The sequence below is a fragment of the Cryptotermes secundus genome, unplaced genomic scaffold (genome assembly GCF_002891405.2).
Source record: "Cryptotermes secundus unplaced genomic scaffold, Csec_1.0 scaffold816, whole genome shotgun sequence".
NCBI lineage: Eukaryota > Metazoa > Arthropoda > Insecta > Blattodea > Kalotermitidae > Cryptotermes > Cryptotermes secundus.
Window position 1 is genome coordinate 3,411,269 of NW_019724601.1, and position 24,470 is coordinate 3,435,738.

The 24,470-nt window shown below is 43.7% G+C and overlaps 1 protein-coding gene across 1 annotated transcript in view; it reads left to right on the top strand.

The window, feature by feature from the left end:
• The window catches only part of LOC111862472 (C-type lectin 37Db), a gene marked incomplete at its 5' end in the record, with an annotated part of 92,461 nt that overhangs the window by 57,044 nt on the left and 10,947 nt on the right, over positions 1–24,470 (top strand). The gene's annotated exons all lie outside the window — the stretch shown is intronic.

Genomic DNA, 24,470 nt, shown 5'->3' on the forward strand with positions numbered 1-24,470 from the left:
CAAATGAGTAACTTCTCAACCTGTAGATTCTTATCATTACGGCATGTCTAGACATCTGGCAACAAACATAACCTCACTCATTGATTTCTATTGAAATAACGTCGTTCTGTTGTATGTTGAGGTGAGGAGAATTGAGGAGGTGTTAGAAAGTCGTGATGGATGTGGAGACGTAATCCCTTTGATTGGATTCGAAACCTATGTCTCTTTGTTTCACACATAACTTCAGGTGCTGCATTCTTCAAACATGGTTGCCTCATGGTTCTCTTGTCTAATCATTGTTCTTATCCTGACGTTTAATTTGTGTTTGAACTGGAATACATGGAAGCAGCATTGCGGCAAATAACCACATCTGAATATACAACAAACTGCATTCCAAATTTCGTTACCATTTTCTTTGTTACTTTTGTTTTATGTTTTGTTATTTTATGAAAATTGTGCCTATCGCAATGGTCGCTCGGTGTAAGACACGACATATATTCGCCTGCTTAAACATTGAGATCGTGGGTTCAAATCTCACTATAAGCATGGATGTCTGCCCCGTGTTTCTTCTGTGTTTGTGTTACCCTGTGTAGATAGTGGTCTTGCGACGGGCTGATCCCCCGTCCAAGGATTCCTACCAACTGTCTATAAGATCATTAATTCCAGAATAAATTTCAAACGAAACGACCAGAGGGCTCTGATAGGAAAGGCAGAAGAAGAAGAAGGAACCCCGTTATCTGGACGTTAACTTTATGGTATAGAGTCTTCCTTGAGCATCTGACAGTTACTCACCCCGTCCCAGCTCCTTCTCTTTGTAAGGATGTGGAATGTTTACTGCCCTGAAGAGCTGCTTTGTGCTTCACGCTAGTATCTTGCTTGTCGTACTCTTTGACCCTGAATATTGAGGCTATGTATTTCACCGGAATACATGGCGTTATGGCCCAGGAGATATAACTGTTCATAATAACCCCTGCGAGAATGTCATATCATAGTCCATTATTGTGTTCTCAAAATCCAACAATTGGGCCCTATCATGGGTGAACTGACTGCAGACCGCACCCCCTCGCTCCGCATCTCCAGCATCCCTTAGATTGTTCCCATCGTCTGCTCCTAAGTCTTCCACGTATTTTTATTTCTTTTTGTTCACAAAATTCTTGTTTGCATTCCTCATTCCCCATGCATGGTACATATCTCATTCTGTTCGATTTAATTCTACTATGATTATTTTGTAACAAGGACACACTATAAATTTCCTCAATGTGTCACTTTCTAAATTCCCTCTCTATTTCTTCCTGTCTTTCCAACCTAACATTCGCTATCCTGACGATTTTCATTGGCTTCCTCATACCTTTTTGGCCAATCCCAGGACGGTGCCTCTATTCAGATCACTATCGATTCCACGTCCTTTCCAGTTCGATATTCGCTGATCAGTCGAAACTCTAGTGCCTGAGACGACGACGCTTTCGTTAAGTAAACTACTTAATAATTTACTGCACTAGCCTTACATTACTTCATATTCCAGCAGTGGAAAATTCCTTATATTTAGCAATAGAAGCGCTGATGATCTCATTTTAAAAAAAGGTAAAGCTATTCCTGTAACAGGACGTGGAAACCCAAAGGGTTCTGAGACGTCGAGGCTCCTACGTTTTCTAGACAGTCGGCTCACAGATGGTGGTAATGTTGTCAGGCTTACGAACCGGCCGCCCTTTACCCCCCCCCCAGGAAAATTCCTGAAATTCGTTTCTGTTAGAGGCTGAGTCGACCCCAGGGCTATAGTGCAGCCAGAAGGATTAGGTAAATTGAAAAAATCCAGTGGTTTAATCGGGAATCGAACACGCGACATTCCGGGTTGTAGCATGTCCAAAGACGAGCATTAATATCCGTATTGAAACTTCGGGTTATGCCACTGGATAATTGTGGTGCAAGGCTATTTAATGTTAAGGCACAATGTCATTAAACATACATACTCGTATTGCTTAAGATAATTCGGGTCAAACGCCCACTAGTAATACATTATCATGTTTCGTCTCGGTGAATACAAGGCCAATACCACATACCTTAGGCTAAATTGCAGCTTACGTCTGAGACAAGTCCATACACCGCAACTTATGTTTGGCCCCGTAATTGTCCATCTTTCTCTCTCTCCCCCCACTATCATTTTATCTCTCTCTTTCTATCTCACTGAACACTTTCACTTCTCGGGATGTCCGCCTCATTGCATTCAGCGCCGTGATGGAAACAGGACCTGACAGTGGTGTAGTGCGGTTGTTCAGAAGAGCGGCGGGCTTTCTGATCCTGGTATTGCTGTTTACGCCAGGCTCCGCTCATCTGTTTCCAGCGTCAGAGTCGACCAAAAGTACAGCACCCGTTCAAACTGCAGGTACTGTTGCCATTGGAATGATTACGTAGTGACATCACAAAGGCTTTGCAGTTCCGAGAATATTCCTACTAGACTTATATACAGAGTGGCGCACGAATAGACGAGACGTTTGTAAAATCGATTAAAAACAATTTTTTCCATGCATGTCGTTCCAATATCGCACCATTCTGGATTAGTTCTCGGGAATTCCGTTAGAGGGTACTAGAGAGCTGAATGCGGTGTTGCCACCATGTGTCAGTCATTTAAGCGCAATGGAGGATGACAAAAGACTGACGATTTAAAGTAGAAGCAAAATTGTTCTTTTTGGCAGGCCTTTAGCCCATACTTCAACCCATGTATCTTTTCTTTGTGATGGTTCCTGAAAGAGAAGACGTTTTCGATGATATCTCGTAATTTTATGGAAGTGAGAGCAGTTATTGCCCAGTTGTGTAGTGAGACTGACGAACGCATTTGCCGGCGGGCCACCACAGACAAGCGTGTTCGGCTTCAGGAAGCTGTTAGGCAAAATGTAGGCCGTATTCAACAAGCGTTAGTACATAATTTCGTAAAAATCTATAAACTTTCATCATATGAACAATAATTTTGTTGTCAAGTATTCAAATATATCAACTCTTCGTGCACCATGCTGTAGTTCAGAAATTTTACAAACACACATGCATATCTGACACCTCTTGAAGAGTACTATCGTCTGCGGTGTGACGCCGTATAGTCTGATAGGAACTAGGCGTGTGGAGCCTATTCCGTCGTGAAATGGCCTTCAGTTTGGATAATTATGTGAGATTTGATGTGATGACGGCATTGGCTGAACATTACAATCTTCCTGAATGTGACAGTACGCAACTTGGTAGGTATTCGCCGACTTTTCGGAGGAAAGCACTGCTTCCATCATCATGGTTGAAAGGTGTAAATTGACTTTCCACTGAGCATAACTAAGTGAGATATGAAATTCTCTTGGCGGTGATTATGACGGGTACCGGTTTCTGTGATGTGTTGGTGCTTAAGCTTCTCCTGTGAAGACGGAGGCAGTGTCCTACTCCGAAACGTCGCTGAACTTCTACATGATACACGTCGTCACATCCCAGCCCATCTCAATTTTCGCTGGGATATCTCAGTCGGTATAGCGACTGTCTACTAGCTGGACGACTGAGGTGTCGGAGTTCGAGTCCCGGTAGAGTCAAGAATTTTCTCTTCTCCACATTGCCCAGACCGGCCCTGCGGCCCACCTAGTCTCCTATCCAATGGGTATCGGGGGATCTTTCCCCGGGGTTGAAGCGGCCGGGGCGTGAAGCTGACCACTCACCTCCATCTAGTGTCGATATCAAGAAAATGTGAATCTCTACATCCACTCCCCCATACGCCTTCATGGCGTAGTGCTTATTTAGTTAAACACAGGGACAACTTTACCTTTATCTCAATATTTATATGTTTGGTCAGATAACTTCCAGAGCTCTCTATCTGAAATCGTCCTAGGCCACCAAATTCTTAATATATATCTTAGACATCTGTTAGTAAACGTTTGAATTTTCCTTCTTAATTTATTTGTAATCAGCCAGGTCTCACAGCCATATAAAAGCACGAATTGCAGGCTATTCCCAGTTCCGCAAAAACTTTTAATGCCTTTTTGAATTCTCCTGCTAACATCTAGTATGGCTCCTCCATTTTCCGATACTGCACTTCTTAATAGCAGAAATCTCTTATTCGTTTTATCTCTCTGCTCTGTATTGTTATTAGCCTATCATTTTGCTTTCTTTTGTTTCTTCTGTCTTGCATTGTATCATGTGGCTCTGTAGAAGTAAGTTTTACCTACTACGCACAGTTTCTTGCCACATTCACCGAACTGAGAATCGTGGTCATGTATCTTTAAATGTTTATGGATCCAAACCGCTTCAGTTGTACATTAGATGGTATTTGAAGATATGTCGTTCTTATAAAGTTTTTATGAATGGAACCAGTTTTCTTCTTGTGCTTCTCCTGCTGCAGATCCAGCTTGCTCTAGAAGAATCTCACAGAGAAAGGAGAGCCATTCGTGGTATTGATATCCACTTTATACAGCTACAAGTGAACGTATCCGCATATATTCACAATGTAACATTATTCAGGGCATGCAAGTAATACAGGGTGTTCACTTTATTGCGTAACTGGCTGTCAGCGATATCTCGGCGATAGATCTACGCCTGCGCGGGACATCTGCCGGCTCTGAGATGCCCAGCCCGTAGATAAACCGAACATTCTGTAGTATAGGATTAGAGTTTAACACAGACATCCGGTAACACGACAATTTTGTGTGAAATACTTCCGCTTCTAAATAAAATCCCCTACTTTGAGAATTAAGCTTTTATCTTATTACATATCTGGCTTGGATAAGTGTGCAAAAATCTTAAGCCTGCCGGTAGCATAGCTATCGTGTGTATATGCTTAATTTGTGAAAGTTATCAGCTACTCGCATAGAACCGAAGGATAGTTTCAATCCACGTGACGCGCATTCACCATTTTCTTCTTTAATATTTCTTAAAGTAAATATGTAAAGTAAAACTATCCCTGTAACAGGCCGTAGAGGCCTATAGAGTTGTGAGAAGTCGAGGCTCCCACATTTTCTAGACAATCGGCTCACGGATGGCGGTGAGGTTGTCAGTGTTACGCGCCGGCCGCCCTTTACCCTCAGGAAGATTCCTGGTACTGATTTCTGTTAGAGGCTGAGTCGAACCCAGGGCCATGCTGCAGCTGGAATGATTAAATCGAATAAAAAATCTTGAAAATAACACCTTCCATTAATGATCTGTATAATATTAAAATGTACATAATTGTAAAATATATATTTCTTGAAAAAAGGTAATCTTCCTCTTTACTATGGTGGGTCTACTGTATTTTAACAACTGAATAATTATACAAATCATTAACTGGCTTGGTGACTAAGTAGTTTCTTTTAGTTCCTTGGGGTGAGGTGAGACTTGAATCCACTTGGTACGTCGGCCACTAAGTGACCTATTGTACCAGCCCCAGATGATAGATGATGATGAGTGTGGAGTAGTCGCTGGTATGAGAATTGGCAGGGAAATCGAAGTATTCAGAGAAAATCTGCCCCAATGTCATTTTGTCCACCACAAATCTCAAAGTAGCTGACCTGCTGCAGTTCGAAACCGACGACTATCCGCCTAAAACTTTGGCTCATTCACTCCCTTTTTTTATGTGCCATCACATAGTAATCGAGCCGTACAACAGAGCTAATAACGTAGGAATGAATTGACCGCTGACACTGCAAGGAGGAATATGCGGAGTTCAAGTTGATGTGAGGTTTGTTGCGTCATGGTATGCAGCGGAGAAGAAAAGCAAACAAAAGTCGTGACACCTTATTTAGAGCTTGGGATTGCATTGGGGTCATCAGTAACAAAACACGCGAGCACAGCGAAAAGTAGTCGGCTGCCATGAGCGGAGAAAGAACGTTATAAGTGAACTATAGTCCACCTGCAAAATAATACGTAAAATTAGCATATTAACCTCCGTTTGAACTACTACATCTATTTCAGTTAATGTTATGATAATACATAATGTTTATATCGTTTTGTATGGCCTGAAAATTCAGTTATTATGCTTAGATAAGAATGTCATTTGAATGTTTTGAATTTGAGGTTTTCTCGGTGATGATTTCGAAGCATTTCACCTTCTAGCGAGGCCATGTACTGTTCACCTTTTGCTGCCTACTAGTCCCTTGCCTGACATACCAACCCTGAAGATGTAGGCCAATAATTTCATCCGAAATGTCTGCAAACTTTCTCCAGACTACACGGCGTCACATCTCATGAGATAATGTGTGTTTGTGAACAATGCGCCGAGTGCCACGGCTGAATTAATGGCAATTCTCCCCTTACCAGACGTCCCGAAGACTGTCCATCCTGACGTTTTTCATGGGTTTACTCAGTCCCTCCTTTTAAATGCCCAAGTTGGGCAGGACCGCTACCCTTCATATCCTTTCCAATACGCCATTCATTAATCATCCCATCACTGTAAGCTATATGATCTGACACTGTCGTTAAATAAACCATAAACATTCGTAAATTAATTGACTAGAACATTCGGAAGCATATTTGGGCCTAAGTAGAAGGTAAAGCTAGCCCTGCAAAAGGCGAAGGCCCACATGGTTGTGAGACGTCGATTCTCCCACATTTCCTAGATAATCGGCTTACAAATGGCGGTGAGGTCAGTCTTACGCGCCAGTCGGCCGCCCTTTATCCCTAGGTACTTATTTCTGTTAGAGGCTGAGTCGACTCCAAGACCATAGTACGGCTGGAAGGATTAGACCAATTGAAAAATCCAGTTACCTCATCGTGAATGGAACTCGCGATCTTCCGGCTTGCAGCACAGTGCTTCAACTAACTACGCTACCGCGTGCCCGAAGTTACTACGACTTCAAGACGTATGGGGAAGTGGAGGTACAGCTTTACCATGCTTGACTTCGGCGCTAGGTGAAGGAGGGTCGCCAGCTTCACGCCCTGAGAAAGTCACCGGTACCCACTGGATAGGAGGCTGAGTAGGCACAAGAGCCAGTCTGGACTCTGTGGAGAAAAGAAAAAAATTCCCTTGCCAGGAATCGAACTTCGGCCTTCCAGCCCGCAGCCCATCGCTATACAGATTTACCTATCCCGTATCCTTTCTTGAGTCTTTATAATATCTGTAACTGAAGATCAATAATCACATCCACTGAACGTTTAGTTTACGGCAACCATGTCTAAAAAGTAGGACTAAATAGGTCAGTGTCCATTAACGAAGTTAGGTTGACAGCCCTGATAAATTTGTTACATCACGTTGCATTATGACCCCATCTGTATATAGCTCCAAAATATCAGAAGTTCGAATCACCTGATTGCGCTGTACGATAAATCAAGTCGAATGAAGATGTACATTGACCAGTCCAGCTGCTGCAAATACTAACACAGGCCTATAGTGACTATAAACAGCTTTCAATTAGCACTTGAACGGAGGGGATTCCTCGAGCTAATAGAAAGTGCTGACACGCCTCCTTTACGAATAATTCGTGGAGTCTTATTTTGTTTTAATTTGAATAAGAATGAAATGGGAATACGCTGTAGAGTTCATTGATTAGTTATGCCGTAATTTCTATAAACAACGGGCGGTTTCTGTGCTTTCAAGTGAAACTGGACATTTAAAGCTATTATTGTGCTGTGAGTTCTTAACAAAATGGCTGATTCCTGTATGGTCTGGGGTTCTCACTGCGCTGAGACGGGTCTGCTACAGTGTTATCAACATTTCCGCCCTGAAGACGGTTCTGTACAATATTTGGCGCAAACAGTATAGCATGTGACTTGTATTCGGCAAGTACGCGGTTCGGATCTCAGCCTAGACACGCGATTATCTTGAAATTGTTCGTGGTTTTCTCAGGCCAACCAAGCAAATGCGTGGATAGAAATTCAGTGGGTATCGACTAATTCCTTGCACGTTTTTTCCGATTCATTATTTACATTCATACAATTACCTGAGGATGTATAACCGAGCTGTTGACAAACAAAAAAAAAACTCCGTGGTTTTAGTCCACAAGCGAACTATACCGACCGAGCGACCGCCGCTTGTCAGCGAAGTTAGTTGATTGATCTGCCTCTCAGTTTATTCGTGAGTTCTCCAGTTATGTTAGTTACACAGGCAACGTAAATATGTTGTAAATTTTGTGATTTGTCTCTAACAATTTAAACACGATATCACGGTAAAAGCGAGACTGCCCGGCAGCCGTTCATGTGAGTGTGTCAGTGAGAAATTAAATGTGGACTTGCTACTTTTTCATTTAAGTTTCTAAAACCTCTCATTCTGGTCCGCGCAGTGTTTGTGATGAAGTCAGAGAAGCCAATTATGCCTTAGCTTGTGGCAACGTCAACATAACGTGGCCCCCGAAGGATATTCAATTAAACACTCTCCTTTCACAGTCTCTGTAGCCTTTCATTGAAGATCTGAGTTAATTTGCTTCCTTATATGCTGCTATATATCAAACCCTTCTGTCTCTCTGACTACATCAACTCACAGATATGTACCATAATTTAAAGCTGCAAACAAATTATGTTAGTTTATGTTACCAAAGACCTCCCCACGACGTCCAGACCAGTTCTGGGGCCCACAGCAATCTGCTTCCCAATGGGTACCGGGGCTCTTCCACCAGGGGTAAAGCGGTCGGGGAGTGAAACTGACCACTCCTCTCCAACTACTGCTGCCGAGGACAAGAATATGTGGATCTATACGTCCACTCCCCCATAGGCCTTCGTAGTGCTTAATTAGTTAAGTACAGAGACATTTCCTTAACATATTAAGCCTATAAGACAGGTTAAGAATATTTTATGAATTCTTACTGAAAGAGGCATTATTTCTTAAAATGGGGATGAGCCCCCCAGAATCGCTTATACTTTATCACGACATTAAAGAAAAATGCTCCAAATTCCCAATCGGACCCCTCAGTCCTGCTATGTAGGCGGCGTTTAAGCTAATTTGATTGAATGGGGATTGTCCTGTACAATGGGTACCGGGGGCTCTTTCCTGGGGGGTAAAGCGGCCGGGGCGTGAAACTGACCACTCACCTTCAACTAGTGCGGATCTGTACGCACACTCCCCCATAAGCCTTCATGGCGTAGTGTTTAGTTAGTTAAGCACAGGGACAAATTTACCTTTTTGCCTTTCCGGGGAATGTCTGTTGTTGTGTTACATAACTGCCTATTAATGACATGATGACTTTGTTTGAAAGTAATTTGTTCAGCTGATCTAAAAAACAGAACATTCTAACGAGAAGTCTGTCGTAGCGGCAATGCTCTGGGCTCGTAGTTAGGAGGTGCTGGGTTTTCCTCAGTTCATCAAGGCTTATACCAGGAGAGTACACTTATTCTCTTGCATCCTGTGGTGTAAATCAACACAGATAATAGTCACTATATTTCTGTCAAAACGACTCTATTTCCGGGGGGCACGCAGTAGTGTAGTTGGTTGAGGCACTATTTTACAAGCCGGATGGTGACGGGTTCCATTCCATATGATACCATTGGGTTTTCAATTGACCTATTCCTTCCAGCCGCACTATGGCCCTGGGTTCGACTCAGCCTCTAACAGAAATGACTATCAGGAATCTTTCTGGGGGTTAAAGGACGGCCGGCCCGGGAGGCTGACAACATCAGATGGTTAACGAACAGGCATGTCGTTAATGAATTATCAGAATGGATCAATTTTTTTTTTATTTTTCTAATAATGTTATAATCGAGACTTCAATTTTAAGTTTATAACAATTTTAACAACTATAATCTCTCTCTTTTAATATCCACTGCCAGATCTGGAGTGTTTTTCAAAGTTAAACTCTTCGCATTGCTTCTAAATATCTAAAACGCCTCATGATTGGCCACGACAGTCTGGGCAAGAAACGCTATAGATCCGCGATAAGGAATGGTCATCACGTGAACAAAGTGACGCTGGGGCAGGTTTCCTCCAAGTACTTCGGTTTCCCCTGCCAATCTTCATTCCACCAAATTCTCCATCATCATAATCACCCGGGGCAGGCTACAACAGGCCAATCAGTGGCCACCGTGCCGAGTGGACCCAGTTGGACTCCACCCCCCACTAAGCGAATTAAAAGAAATGGTCATCATTATTGTCGGCCTTAAAAATACGTGAGATGTGTGAGAGGGCCTTGAGTTTCGCTACAGGAAACAGGCGGAACATTCTCGAATGCTGGAACTCAAAGATCGAAATGTCAAGACCGTTCGGACGCAATGAAGTAGCTCTAGTAAGCAGTATGAGTTCTCACGTGGAAGTACAAGTGGCATGACGTGGCGGGGAGCGGGCGCTGGAGATTGGGGATCAGACAGCAAACTTCACGCAAATTTTAATATAGCTACCTCCGTGAAGCAGGGGGGCAGGCGGTAGCGTAGTTTGTTGAGGCACTACGCTGCAAGCCGGAAGGTCGCGGGATCGAATCCTGATGAGGTCACTGGATTTTTCAATTGACGTAATTCTTCCAGCCACACTATGGCCCTGGGGTCGACTCAGTCTCTAACAGAAATGATTACCAGGAATATTCCTGGGGGTAAAGAGCGGCCGGCGCGTAAAGCTGACAACCTCATCGCCATCTGTGAGCCGATTGTCTAGAAAATGTGAGAGCCTCGACGTCTCACAACCCTATGGGCCGCAACGGAGTGTTACAGGGATACCTTTACTTTACTTTTATATCAGTGTGAAACTTGGTCTCCCACATTAAGGGAGGAACATAGATTGGGTTTGAGAACAGGGTGTTGAGGAGAATATTTCGACCGAATATAGATGAAATGACAGGAGGTTGGAGAAAACTACATAACGAAGAGCTTCATAACTTGTACGCTTCACCAAGCATAATTAGATTAATCAAGTCAAGGAGGATGAAATGGGCAGGGCATGTAGAACGCATGGAGACTGCATGTAGGATTTTGCTGGCAACGCCAGTAGGAAACAGACAAGTAGGAAGAACTAGAAGTAGGTGGGTGGATAATATTTAAATGGATATTATTGAGATACGAATGAGTGCTAGGGATTGGATTGATCTGGCTCAGGGTAGGGACTGGTGGACGGCTCTTGTGAACACGATAATGAACATTCGGGTTCGATAAAATGCTGGGAAGTTCTTGAGTAATTGCGTAAGTGGGTGCTTGTCAAGAAGGGCTCAGCTTCCTGGAGTCACGCATTCCTAATATCGGCAATTAGGTGGATGAGAGTGGTCAGTGAGCGCCCTGGCCTCTTTAAAACCTGGGTGATGTACTGGGAACCCACTGGATTGGTCACTGCCTGTCTGATGCCTTGACGGAGGGAGCCGTCAAAAGAAAGGAAGGAAGGAAGAAAGAAAGAAAAACGTTGAGTGAGTAAGGTCCTAGTAGCATGCGTCAGCTGTGCAGGTCTCCAATTGTCGGTTAGCACTGTTTACCTATACGCTACGATTGAAGACTTTTGTCGAAGCAGTAACAATGAGTACGACTTTTGTGGGTCACGTTTGTAGCCACTTTTCGCGCTGCTCACAATAAGCCGACCTCCAGAACAAAGTCTCTTCAACACTTTAAGACGCTGTGTTTTAACACCAAACCAACGATTTCACTTCTTTATTGTCAGCAATTTATAGTAAGGCCCCATAAAACAAGGTATTTGTCTTCATGTACGGTCTATTTTACTGCGCTGTCAGTGTATAGATCAGGGGTAGACAAACTTAATAGCAAATGGTACGGATCAGGGTTTTGCAAGTGTTTTGCATGACCTGAAAGAAATCAAAGTATTTTATTGGCAGAATAAATCTACAAATATTGTTTCTGGACATTATCCACGCTCTGTGTTTATTTGACACACGGTCCTGTTTATTTTTCAAAACACAACTTTTCGGAAACTGGGTTCTGTCTTCCGTCTTCAGGTAAAACCCCAATCGATAGAGCTAGTCCTATCTCCAGACACCTGTTGCAGCTACAAAATTGGGTATACAAGCCAAGCACAACACAGACCATCTGCGAGAGCTAAGCCAAAATATTAAATATTAAGAACTCTACACGAATGAGGCCTTGCACCTGAGGTCATTATTGGAGAGACGAAATCCTCCGTATGGTACCAATACTTCTATTGATGTACGTTTTTCATGGTTTGTAGGCATGTGGTTGCATTTTCCTGCTTGTTTGTGTTTCTTCTATTTGGGAGAAATGTATCGTGTATGTGGTGGTTGAGAAACTGAATGGTGGGCGTAAGTCGCAAAGGAGGTCAAGGATCTTAAAGGATCTTAGAGCCAAGGAGTAAGCACGTAAGAAGGTAGACCTGGAGTTTGGTAAAGAGATCCAGATTTCTTGCATTCTAGATATTTCAGAATATTTTTCGGCTGCGTATTAATATAAGGGTTGTTACAGAATATAACTTCTTAAATGGGAAAATAGAGTGCATGGTGGTAATATCGAAAAGATGAATGAACAGAATTTCTGTCAGTGATTTCATATTATTTCTCATGCCGTCGTAATACATTATACCATACTTAATAAGTACCATCAAAATTTTTAAATTGCTAGTGGGGTGGGACTAAGTCCCATGTACTACGGCCACTTCTGGCCTATTGTACCAGCCCCAGATGATAGGTGAGGATGATTGTGGAGCAATTGGTGGAATGAAGATTGGCAGGGAAAACCGAAGTACTCGGAGAAAAGCTGCCCCAGCGCCATTTTGTCCACCACAAATCCCACAAGACCAAACCCGGGATCGAACCCGGGCCGCCGCGGTGGGACTAACCGCTTGGGCTATGGCGCAGCCTACCATCCAGTTACAAGGAAACGGAATAACTCAGTCGATATAGTGACGGGCTGCTGGGTAAACGGGTTCGATCCCCGACAGGGGAAGATATTTTTCTTTCATTCATTCACCTGCTCTGGGGGCCACTCAGCCTCCCATCCAATGGGTACCGGGGGGATATTTCCTCGGGAATAAAGTTGCCGGGGTGTGAAGCAGACCACTTACCTCCACTTAGTGCCGAATTTAAGAATGGTGGAGCTATCCATCCACTCAACTGGCTATGGGCTGGACGACTGAGGGGTCGGATTTCCAGTCCCGGTAGTGTAAAAAATTTTCTCTTCTCCACGTCGTCCAGACCTGCTATGGGGCCCACTCAGCCTCCTATACAATGGATACCGGGAGCTCTTTCCCCGGGGCTAAAGCGGCCAGGGCGTGAAACTGACAACTCACATCCAAATGGTGCCGAAATCAAGAAAATGTGGATCTATACATCCACTCTCCGATACACCTTCATACCGTAGTGCTTAATTAGTTAAGCGCAGAGTCAATTCTACCTTATACGTTCACCCCAAATATTTTTCATGTCGTGCTTAATTAATTAAGCACAAGGACAAATAAGCTTAAATTTTACAAGTTAACATTTTGCTGTAGAATTACGTGATGAAGGGAAATGCTGAATTCCGTTCTGTATGACCTAGGCTTGATGTATGATGGACCTCCTCCTTGGGCGGACTGCGCAATACCTTGTGCCTTTGTCTGCAACGTCCTGCCTTCGGACAGCAGGCAGCTGGTGTAGAAAAGTGAAAACTGCTTCAGTGCCTCAGGCTGAGGTCACATTACGGCTCTCATAATCAGGTTCTACCCAAAGTTACATGCACGTCTTCAAACGAGACATTAATTCCATGCCGAGATTATTTTCGCTAAGTCAGAATATAGTCCGAAAAGCTCAGTCGGTATAATGGAGGGCTACGATCTAAACGGTAGGGGTTCGATTCCAAGTAAGGATAAGATTTTATGTTATTCGTAGCGTCCAGGCGGAGTCTGAGGACCACCCAACCTCCTATACAGAGGACACCGAGAGTGATTTACCCGGGGGCAAAGCGGCAGTGGCGTGAAGCTGACCACTCCCCTCCATCTAGTGCCGAGATCAAGAAAGGTGGAGCTGTACCTCCACTCCCCCATGTGTCTTCATGGAATAATGCTTAATTAAGTAACCACGAGGACAACTCTTACCTTTTACACTTTGCTATTATTTTTGCCATAAAATAAAAGCGCAGAAGTTCACTGCAGTGATACGCTGTGGTGGTGGTGGGAGAGTGGGAGATACCCTGTTCTTCCCGCCAGTCCGTTGGCGGGCATCGTCCATTCTTGCAGCCTTGCATCAGATCAAGGTTGTCCGCATGCCACATCTAACGGGATGCCAGCATCATCTTGCGCAGCGGTAACTCTCTTGAAGGACACGCGACTTAACGGTGTATAGAAATGCGAACTGACACAGATGAGAGTATATAACGAGGAGTTTCAGTGCTGATCCTCGAAGGATGTTATTGTCACGTGTTAATAGGTAAACACGGGCTTTGGATTGATAATTACATTTATGGGTCTTTTATAAGTTGTAATTACAGGCAATAATAAACGTTTCATTCATCTATGCACTCTACAGATCACTATAAGTGTAGCACACATACAGTCTTGTGTGTGTTCATTGGTCGTTGCCTGGTAACGGTTCTTAACATTGTAGATTTATCAGTATCTGTACTTGTGTCCTTACCTGCTGGCGATTGTCTCACTACTCCCAGTCATGACTGGCTGTTTTTTTGGTTAAATTGCTGCTGGTACTCGCCAGTACAGTCATTCTTGGCGTCTGGTCTTGGCGGGATCCATGACTGAGAATTTTGTTCCCTCCTAGAGATGCTCTTTTTTAGAAGTGGGGCGTCCTCTTCGACGAGGGGAAGGACCGGTCTTTCTGTGTAGGCTCTAGATTCGTTGCTCCGTGGATTCAGCACGAGTATATTGTATGTATTTTGTTTTGTATTGTTCCCTTTATGTTATAGATTTTCTTTGTCTGTATTAGTGTAAGATCTACTGCCAACGGGTGAATACCAATTGAAGTAAAATAATAATAATAATATCCGCGTTCTCTTCTGGCTAACTTCATGTCAAAGTAACATTACGACCGACAGTCAGTCGGCCAGTCAGTCTTGGTGTCAAAACCCTTCTGCAACCAAGACCAGATTTTTGGTAATTCAGAGTCAAAGTCAAAGTCAAAGTTACGTTACGAATGGCGGTTTACCGCCCATCAGTTCTTTATGGCATCGAGCCGCTTGAGACCCACGAGCAGACATTTTTCTTTTCAAATGTACCCTTGCGTTCACAGTCCTTATGTAACATCCTCTCTGACGAGGTGATAGGTTTTTCTCTTATGAATGTATTTGGTCTTTTGTCAAGTACACACATCCCACATTTACCATTTTATTGACAATTCTTTGTTTTGGACTAGATACAAGTCCTCAATCGGTATAGGCTTTGATAAGCAATTCATGCCTATCTTACGTATCTTATGCTACAACGGCAGCCTAGTCACTTGAACCGTCGTAAGCTTGACTACCGCCAAGTTTAAGCCTCTTATATTTTCTAGTATGACTTCACCTTGTCCCATAATTCTCATGGTTTTGTATGACATTTGCATGTTGCCTGCGCAACTTTGTTATGTAATCGTATACATACGGAAGGTTAAAAGCCGTGTACAAATCGCGGACCGATGTGCGCCTTGGAAAATTTTCATTTGTACGGAGAACCTTGTTTTGTAGGCGCTGCAATTTTAAGAGGCAGGTTCTTGCCGTTGATTCCCAAACGGGGAAAGCATAAATCATAATCTGATAAGTGCCTTAGTTAGGGTTAGTTAGTTTAGTATTAGTTGACGCTTATACGTCCATTTTTGAATAAGGAGTGTGTTCCAAAAATGTCCAGGAGGCCTTGGCTTCTATCATTTCTATATGCATTTGCATATAATCCTCTTATCGAAGATTAAGCAGTACGCCATGAAGGCGTACAGTAGAATACATGTATAGTTCTACGTCTTCTTGATTTCGGCACGAGTTCGAGGTAAATGGTCAGCTTCAAGCCCCGGTCGCTTTACCTCCAGGAGAGAGCCCCCTGTACCTATTAGATAATAGCCTGGTTCGACCCCAGAATCGGTCTGGAAGACATGGAGAAGAAATACTCTTGCCCTTAGCGAGACTCGGTCACACAGCCCGTAACCAGTCGTTATACCGACTGCGCTATCCTGGCTCCTCTATATATCACAGTAAACATAGTAAACAGCCACAGAGAACCATAATTATGTGTAACAAATTTCATACCTGTAAGCCTTGTTTTTATTTTATTGCTAGTGGGGTGGGACTAAGTCCCTTGTGCTGCGGCCACTTCTGGCCTATTGTACCAGCCCTAGATGATAGGTGAGGGTGATTGTGGAGCAATTGGTGGAATGAAGATTGCCAGGAGAAACCGAAGTACTCGGAGAAAACCTGACCCAGCACCACTTTGCCACCATAGATCCCGGGATCGAACCCGGGTCGCCGTGGTGGGAAGCCAGCGACTAACTGCTTGAGCTATGGCCCCCCCCTTTAGGCCTTGTGGTTGCTTGGAGAGAAGTCACATCAATTTCATGAAATTGGCCTTGCGAAAACCGCGCTTAACATCTCCTGACAATGCTCTGAGGTTTGTTTGAGGCGATCTTTCTGAGTTGTAAAGGCGCGTCCACATTATTCGTGCTCGTATGACTCGCTATGCTCGCGAGCAATGTGGACGATATGACAAGTCACGAGACAAGCAAATTTTTAATTTTTAATTTAAAAACTATAGCCAATAAATTAAAATACGACTACAGCCTATACACACTACGAGTAAATACACGGATCCTCACGCGCCGAAGCCTGGCGAGTAACCGAAGTAGTGTGGACGAAGATTCACGAGCACAAGTAAAAGCCAGACGAGTATCCCCACGAGTACGAGTAATGTGGACGCGCCTTTACACGTATAGCTATGTATGAGGGGGAGACCCATTAGTGAAGCAGGTTATATAATGCCAAGGCTTCAGAGCCTTTTGCCAAGTGAATAAAAGAGTTAATTAACGGCGCTTGCTCGCACACCAGAATTTGTTAACACGAACTCTTCCCCGATATGTTCTCACTACAGACACACCCACCTCTATGCACGATCCAGCCTTGAGGATGATTTACTGCAATTCATGTGCTCTTAGTGTCGCTGTAAAAGAAGTAGTCGGGATAGTTCAGTCTGTACAGGACGGCCAGGGTTCGATTCCTGACAATGGGAAAAGATTTTGTTACTCCACAGCGTCCAGATGGGCTCTGGGTCCAACCCAGCTTCCTGTCCAATCGAAACTTGGGGGTTATTCCCCAGGGTCCAAAGAGGCCGAGGCATGAATCTGACCACTCACCTCCATATAGTGCCATGGCCAATACGCCCACTCCCCCACACGTCTTCACGGCATATTGCATAATGAATTAAACACTGGGACAACCTTATCACGATATCACTAAAATATTAGTATTGACTCTTCAATGCGCTTTGAGCCTTGAGGTTCCTACAGAGCTGTAACTCCATTCTGTATTAACATTCAGGCACGAGGTGGAGGTGACTGGTTAGCGTCACGCTACGGCGGTTTCCACCCTGGGAAAGAGCCCTCGCTTCCCATTGGGTAGCAGGCTGGATGGGAGGATCCTGGAACCGGTCTGGAAGGAGCGGTAAAGACAAAGATTATTGTCTCTGTCGTGAACCGAACCTTAACCTCCCAATTGTTCAGTCCGTAGTTTCAATATTGACTGAAACAAAAGAAAAGCTCTCCCTGTACCAGGCCGAGGAGGCCCATAGTGTTGTGAGAGGTCGAGGCTCACACATTTTCTATAGAAAATCGGCTCGCAGATGGCTGTGAGGTTGTCAGACTTACGCGCCGGCCACCGTTTACCGGTAGGAAGATTACTGCTACTACTTTCTGCTAGAGGTCGAGTCGACCCCAGAGCCATAGTGCGGCTGGAATGATTAGGTAAATTGAAAAAATCCATTGACCTCATCGGGAATGGAACCTACAACCTTACGGCTTGTAGCATAGTGTCTCAACCAACTGTGCTACCGCGTGCTCCTGTTGACTGAGATATCCGGCTGATATTGTTATCACTGTGTATCTCCAAAAAAAACAACAGAATGGTGTGTAGAAGGGGACATTCAGGCGGAAGAGACGGAAGATTCTTCAGACAAGTCGGTCGGGTCCAGAGTGCGTAGTTACATTTCATGGCTGCTCTAAATGGAAAACTTACTGTAGAAATTAAAATTTGTAATAAAGTTTGGATTACACATGTTTTCAAACTGCGTTCTATTGAGATTTAACGTAATTCGCGCAGTTCTTACTTGTCATGCCTACAAATTATTATTGACAATTCTGTCAGGCGTAACTGATATTAAGTATGGAGCCTTCTGGGATGTGACGCCATGCAGTGTAATAGATGCTTACCAACATATTTCTTTTGGGCATTTTCAGTTCTGAAGATGGAGACGTTATGTCCCTCCGAAATATTGGTAACTTCTGGGTTGTATTTCCAGCTAATTCTTCTCCGCTCTACCCGGCACTACTACCCAAAAGACATCACTCCTCATGGTCACCGCATTGAGGACCTCAAATCCAACCTTCACTGCAGAATTCGAGTGTAAAATCTCATCAACAGACACTGATTAATTTCGGAGACCGAAACGGCCACCAAATTAGGTTCGTTCACTTATTTTGTGCACTTTGGCAGATGTAGCGTAGAAATCGCATGGACCATTGCTGTTACTCGTACCGGTAACTTTTCCGTGCTAAGTAGACAATAAATAGAGATTAAAGAGTGAAATTAGGCTAATTGATGCTCAAAGAAACAGATAATGCGAATGAAACAAAGAGAGAAAGTTCTCTTTTTACCGCCAGAATAGAGACAGCTGAGCCGTATCATAGCTCAGGCGGTTAGGGAGCTGGGTTTTCACCTCGCAACTTCGGGTTCAAACCCATATGAGGTCATATGAGATTCGTGGTGGACGAGTGATATTGAACAAAGTCCTTTTCTGAGTTTTCTTAGATTTGTTGCTGCTAATTATCTTTCCACTGCTGTTTCATATGCATCTGTCGTCGCTCCTTGAAGACTGTGCTAGTTGTGATCACGCAGCACATTATCACATACTCAGTCTTTAGGTCTAGAACTTCGTATCCGGCCCGGCATTTAGCTGGTTACAGAGTAAGGGAATTAGACAGTGACAGCCAGAGAAATATTTAGTTGATATCAATTATGGTTATTTAACGATTTTTAATTAGGTCAGATTATGTGGTGTTTAATGAATAGTGACCAGAAAAGGATGTAGAGAGATTATAGGCATTGTAACTGATTTAATCAACGCGTTGCCAGGTAACAGCTCTGTAAACACGTTCCAACACACAACAACAGAAGAAGCTGTGTCTGTCGTGTCCGCGGTGACGTGCCAACAGTGGATAATATCTTCTGTAGATCCTACCGACGCACCAATAGACTGGCTGAATATCGGTCACGTGACATGTGTTTACTGTTAGTCGATGTCCGTTCCTCGGACAGTAGCAGCCGCCGTAGCACGCGAAAAGAGCGAATTGGAACCAGGAGTAAAGAAGAGTGCAGGAGGTCGGTCTGTGAGGATTTAACGTGTAATTGTAAGACTTTATTTATGTGTAATATTTGGAGTGTGTAATTCGGTGACACTGTTATAGCTCCCGTGTTATAAACCCGCGAAGACTAGGTAGACTGAGAAGATTAGTGTGGAGTGATTGTAAATTGTGTAAATCAGGAACAATGTTATCATTTGTAGTTACGACCTGTAAGTATCCAATAAATCCAATTACCAACCCAAACCCGCGTCATAGTGACTGTGACACGTGACAATATCATAGCGTCATTTGCCTCGCGGAACCGAGAAAACCACGAAGATAACAGTCACAATAGCCAGACTCCAAGCCGATATTCGGAACCGGGATGTCCAGAATACGAAACAAAAGTGTTAACCATTCGATTTCGACGTTCTTTGAGACGGTTAATAAACTTAGCATGTTCATTATTACGTGTCCGGTTTACTGGCAACGGCTAAAAAAATGAATTCTTCACTTATACGCTGCCAGTTTCATTTACTGTCATATTTTCCGGATGAGGTAAATCTCTGTTATGACACTAAATAAACTTGCTTGGTTTCGTTCCACCTGTTTGCAGTATTAATCAAAATTTTGTCGCAACCAATACAGGAAGTCCTTTTTCTGCGATGTTCGTCTGTCAGGCCAGATAACAATCAGGGGAAAGTAAGCAACCCACGGCACCAGAGTGGCGACCAGCTGATTCAGACATTCAGAAGGTTTACAGAAATCCTCGTTCAATTTCCTACCAATTCTCGCTCGGGGGTCGCCTCTCCAAGTGGCTTTAAGTGTTTTGCTTCATGTTTTCTGCTTCGACAGCAACGAGAACACTCTTTCTTCTGGGATTAGATATCTTCACTCCAATATCGAAAACTCTCCAGTGAGAATATGAGAATTGTGCTGTTCAGAATCGAAACATTTTTTAAAGATGCAATACTTGCGTCTTGACATTCGTCCCACTTCCTTCCCAACAAGGGCCATATGTCGAAAATACTGAGCATTAAAATTTCTGCTTCAATTTCAGCGTAGAAAAGCGAGAAGTCATAAGAACCGTTATATCCTGAACATGCAAGGAACAGGTTTCTCGATTACTGTGTGACGGTTCAAACGTGCCTGGATTGATCTCGCTCTGGATAGAGACCAATAGAGGGCTCTTGTGAACACGGTAATGAATCTTCGTGTTCCATAAGATATTGGCAAGTTTTTGAGTAGCTGCACAACTGGCGGCTTCTCAAGAAGGGCTCAGCCTCACGAAATCAGACAAGTGCAGCGTGTTAAAATAATGTGGGGTCACGGTTTACTTGCTTGTAAGCAGCCCGACTGGAAGCTGACGAAATATGATCCAAAAGAAGGCCAAATGAAACACACACCGTTGCATTCTTCGTCACATATGTCAGCGTAACATTCACAGGACCAGGGCTCATACAGACAGACAGACAGACAGACACCTGAAAACTTCAGTCATATACTTGTGCTTTTATCAGCTGCACTAATCTACAGTGCTAGATTAACATAATAAATGAATTAATTCTCGTGTGTCGATTCCAAATTTGGACACACAAAAAGAATTCTATCACGTCACAGTTTCATGTAGTGAATTCTGGGACAAGACAGCGATTTTTTTTAACTCTTGTACTTTTTATTTTAGAGCCGGAATAGCTCAGTCGATATAGCGACTGGTTACGGGCTGGACGGCCGAGGGGTCGCAGTTCGAGTCCTGGAAGGGGCAAGATTTCTCTCTTCTCTACGTAGTCCAGACCGGTTCTGGGGCCCACCCAGCCTCCTATCGAATGGGTACTTGGGGCTCTTTCTCCAAGGTAAAACGGCAGGGACGTGAAGCTGACCACTCACCTCCAAATCCTACCGAGGTCAAGAATACGTGGATCTATATGTCCACTCCACTGTCTTCGCTCGCTCGGAAGCCGAGATCGTGGGTTCGAATCCCACTCAGGGCATGGATGTTTGTGTGCGTTTTTCTGTGTTTGTGTACAGGTAGANGCCCTTTACCTTTTCCTTCTTGTTCTTATAATTTTTTCAACTAAAATGTAAGAAGATGTTCTGTGTGTTGTTATAAGTTTATCGTCATTCAAATAAAACAGTCAGATTTTGTCTGTCATGTCCGAAATCCGTTATTACAAGTGTTTACTATACTTCGATTCCAAGCCTCTGTAATTTACGTGTTCCCTCAATGTAAGATTACGCGTTTCACAACCAGAAAAAATAGCGCAGTTGTCATTTTGCATTTCCTGGTCTCCAGCGTTTTGAAATCTAGACAGAATAATCTGAGATTGAGTTATAAACTTCGTGATATAACTCAATTTTAATAATAATTAATTAGTAGGTCGGCAGAGGAATTTCTTTCCAGCTACCGTCATGTTTCTTTATATTATACGGAAAATATTCTCTCAGTGAAAGTTGTACAGGACCTACTTTTTGAACATCATTATTACACAAAATTCCAAGGCTCTACATTACGTGACGCTAGTGTAGCTCTGAAATTACATGTTCTCGTTATTTACGGTAAAAAAGGTAAAGTTATCCCTGCAGCAGGCCGAGGAGGACCATAAATTTGTGAGACGTCGAGACTTCCACATTTTCTAGACAACCGGCTCATAGATGGCGGTAAGGCTGTCAGCCTTACGCACCGGTCGCGCTTTACTCCCCCAGGAAGATTCCTGGTACTCATTTCTGTTAGAGGCTGAGTCGACCCCAAGGACAAAGTGCGGCCGGAAGGATTAGGTAAATTGAAAAGCAATCCAATGACCTCATCGGGGATCGAAGCAACGACCTTCCGGCTTATAGCATAATTGTAGCATAGTGTCTCAGCCAACTACGATACTGCGTGTCTTGGACGCTATATGGCATTTGAAAATAAAGTAGTTTCGTTAAGTAATCCAAGAACTCTTCTAACAATGACAAAGATCTATAGTTTTTGTTCTGCACCACAATATGACACACATTAGAATATGACGTCATACAGGGTGTGTCGCCCTTGGCGGTCCACCTACACTAGGTCAGAGATCCCTGCAAGGAACGTGGATTTCAATTTAAATCTCTACAGTCCCAATCTGGCCATTCCTCCGGCCTTGGCATTCAAAACGCCTACTAGCATATGATTATGTGAACTATGTGAGATAGATGTTTTACATTGTGTTCTTCCGGGTTTATACAGTGTAGTATCCTAGGTCGTTACCGACGTTTCGGAGGAATTTACTGCCTCCATTTTCAGTTTTGAATTACATGGCGTTAAGATCAGAAGATCATAATCGTTATGTTCACCGCCATGTAAACCACACATCACACATACTGGACGGACATAAATCAAAATGGATCTTACCGAGCGTTGTTTGTTGCCGCGGTAACGCGTCCGACTTGCATTGGGAAGTTGTCTTTGGCGGCCATCGATTATTCTGAGTTCCTTCGCTATTTTCCTCAATTCGTCTAGTCGTATGCAGGGAGCCTCTCTCCACGTCCTTTTTTTTTCCTTGGCACTGCAGCCCCAGTGGGCCTAAGCCCACCTCCATGAACGTCTCCGTTCACTTCGGCTTTTCTTGATCTTACACATTCGGTAGGACTCCTTGGGCGGATGATCAGCTCGTCGCAAGGCCTCTGCCTGTACACAAACACAGAAAAACGCAAACACACAAACTAAACATCCATGCCCTGAGTAGGATTCGAACCCACGATCCCGGTTTCCAAGCGAGCGAAGACAGTACATGCCTTAGACCGCTCGGCTACCGTGACCGGCCAGATCGTACGTATACCGTCTATAATGAAACGATAACCTTATATGAACTACACTAAAATACAGGGTGTCTACAAATGTTCTGACACATTTTGATCTTTAATTCGGAAAATAACGAAGATAGAAATAAACTGGTTACATTGTTGGATTGAGAAACCCAAAAAGTTTTGTGTCTATTGTTAATAAAGTTGTACATATGTTCCATTTGTTGCACGTAAAATATCAAGACGATATTCGATTTCTTGCCAGGTTCGGGCAAGCATACCGACATCCACAGTGGCTATTGCGTCTCTTACTCTGGTTTTCAATTGATCGATGTCTCTCACCTGCGTCTTATAAACAATGTCTTTGACATATCCCCAGAAGAAAAAGCCCAGTGGGGTAATGTCACTTGATCTTTGGGGCCCAAGAAATTGGACCACCTCGTCCAATCCATCTTCGTGGAAAATGCTTGTCCAAATCATCACGAACTGTGGTGCTCCAATGAGGTGGCGCACCTTCTTGTTGGAAAATGATTTCGGGCTGAAGCGCTTCAATTTGCGGGAATACAAAATTCTGCAGTGCAGTTATGGGATTATTTATTACACTAAAAGTGCTTGTTGGCATGTACTGTCTTCGCTCGCTTGGAAACCGGGATCGTGGGTTCGAATCCCACTCAGGACATGGTAGTTTTAGTGTGGGTGTGTGCGTTTTTCTGTGTTTGTATACAGGTAGAGGCCTCGCGACGAGCTGATCACCCGCCCAAGGAGTCCTGCCGAATGCGTGAGATCTAGAAAAAGAGAAGTGAACGGAGAAGTTCATGCAGTTAGGCCTAGGCCCACTGGGGCTGTAGTGCCAAGGAAAAAAGGTGCTTGTTAAATACTTTAAAATGTTATTAACATTATACGGGGTGGAGCAGAGGAAATGCCTATTTATCACATAAGAATAACTTTGTTGATTTTAAAGATAAATCCTTTTTAATTACACAAAAATGCTGTGTTCTCTACGCGGTCCGGACGATAACGATGTGATGCAACAATAGAAGTACTGTTGGGAAATGTATTTTCTGTGCGACCCGTGCCGAGGTTATATAACGAGGAGCAGCTGCTATTACGGGAGAGTCTTCAGACGAGAGTGAAAACAATAGGTTGGTGCGAGGTGGCCTCCACCCTGGGAGTGAGTTGTGAGATATTCGCCAGACAGTAAGGACGTGAAAACGGAAGATACGGTGTTGGAAGCCGTTACTAGGCGACTCTCAATGAAGATACAGCAGGCTGAGAAGATTTAATGCGCGCTGTAATGAATCTTATGGTGTGTGAACTAGCGCTAGTGCTGCAGTTACTTGTAGTTACGTTCTGTAACAGTTGAATAAAAACAGTCACAAATCCAAACCCGTCTATAGCCAGTATATCACGTGACAATATCATTCCGTTCTC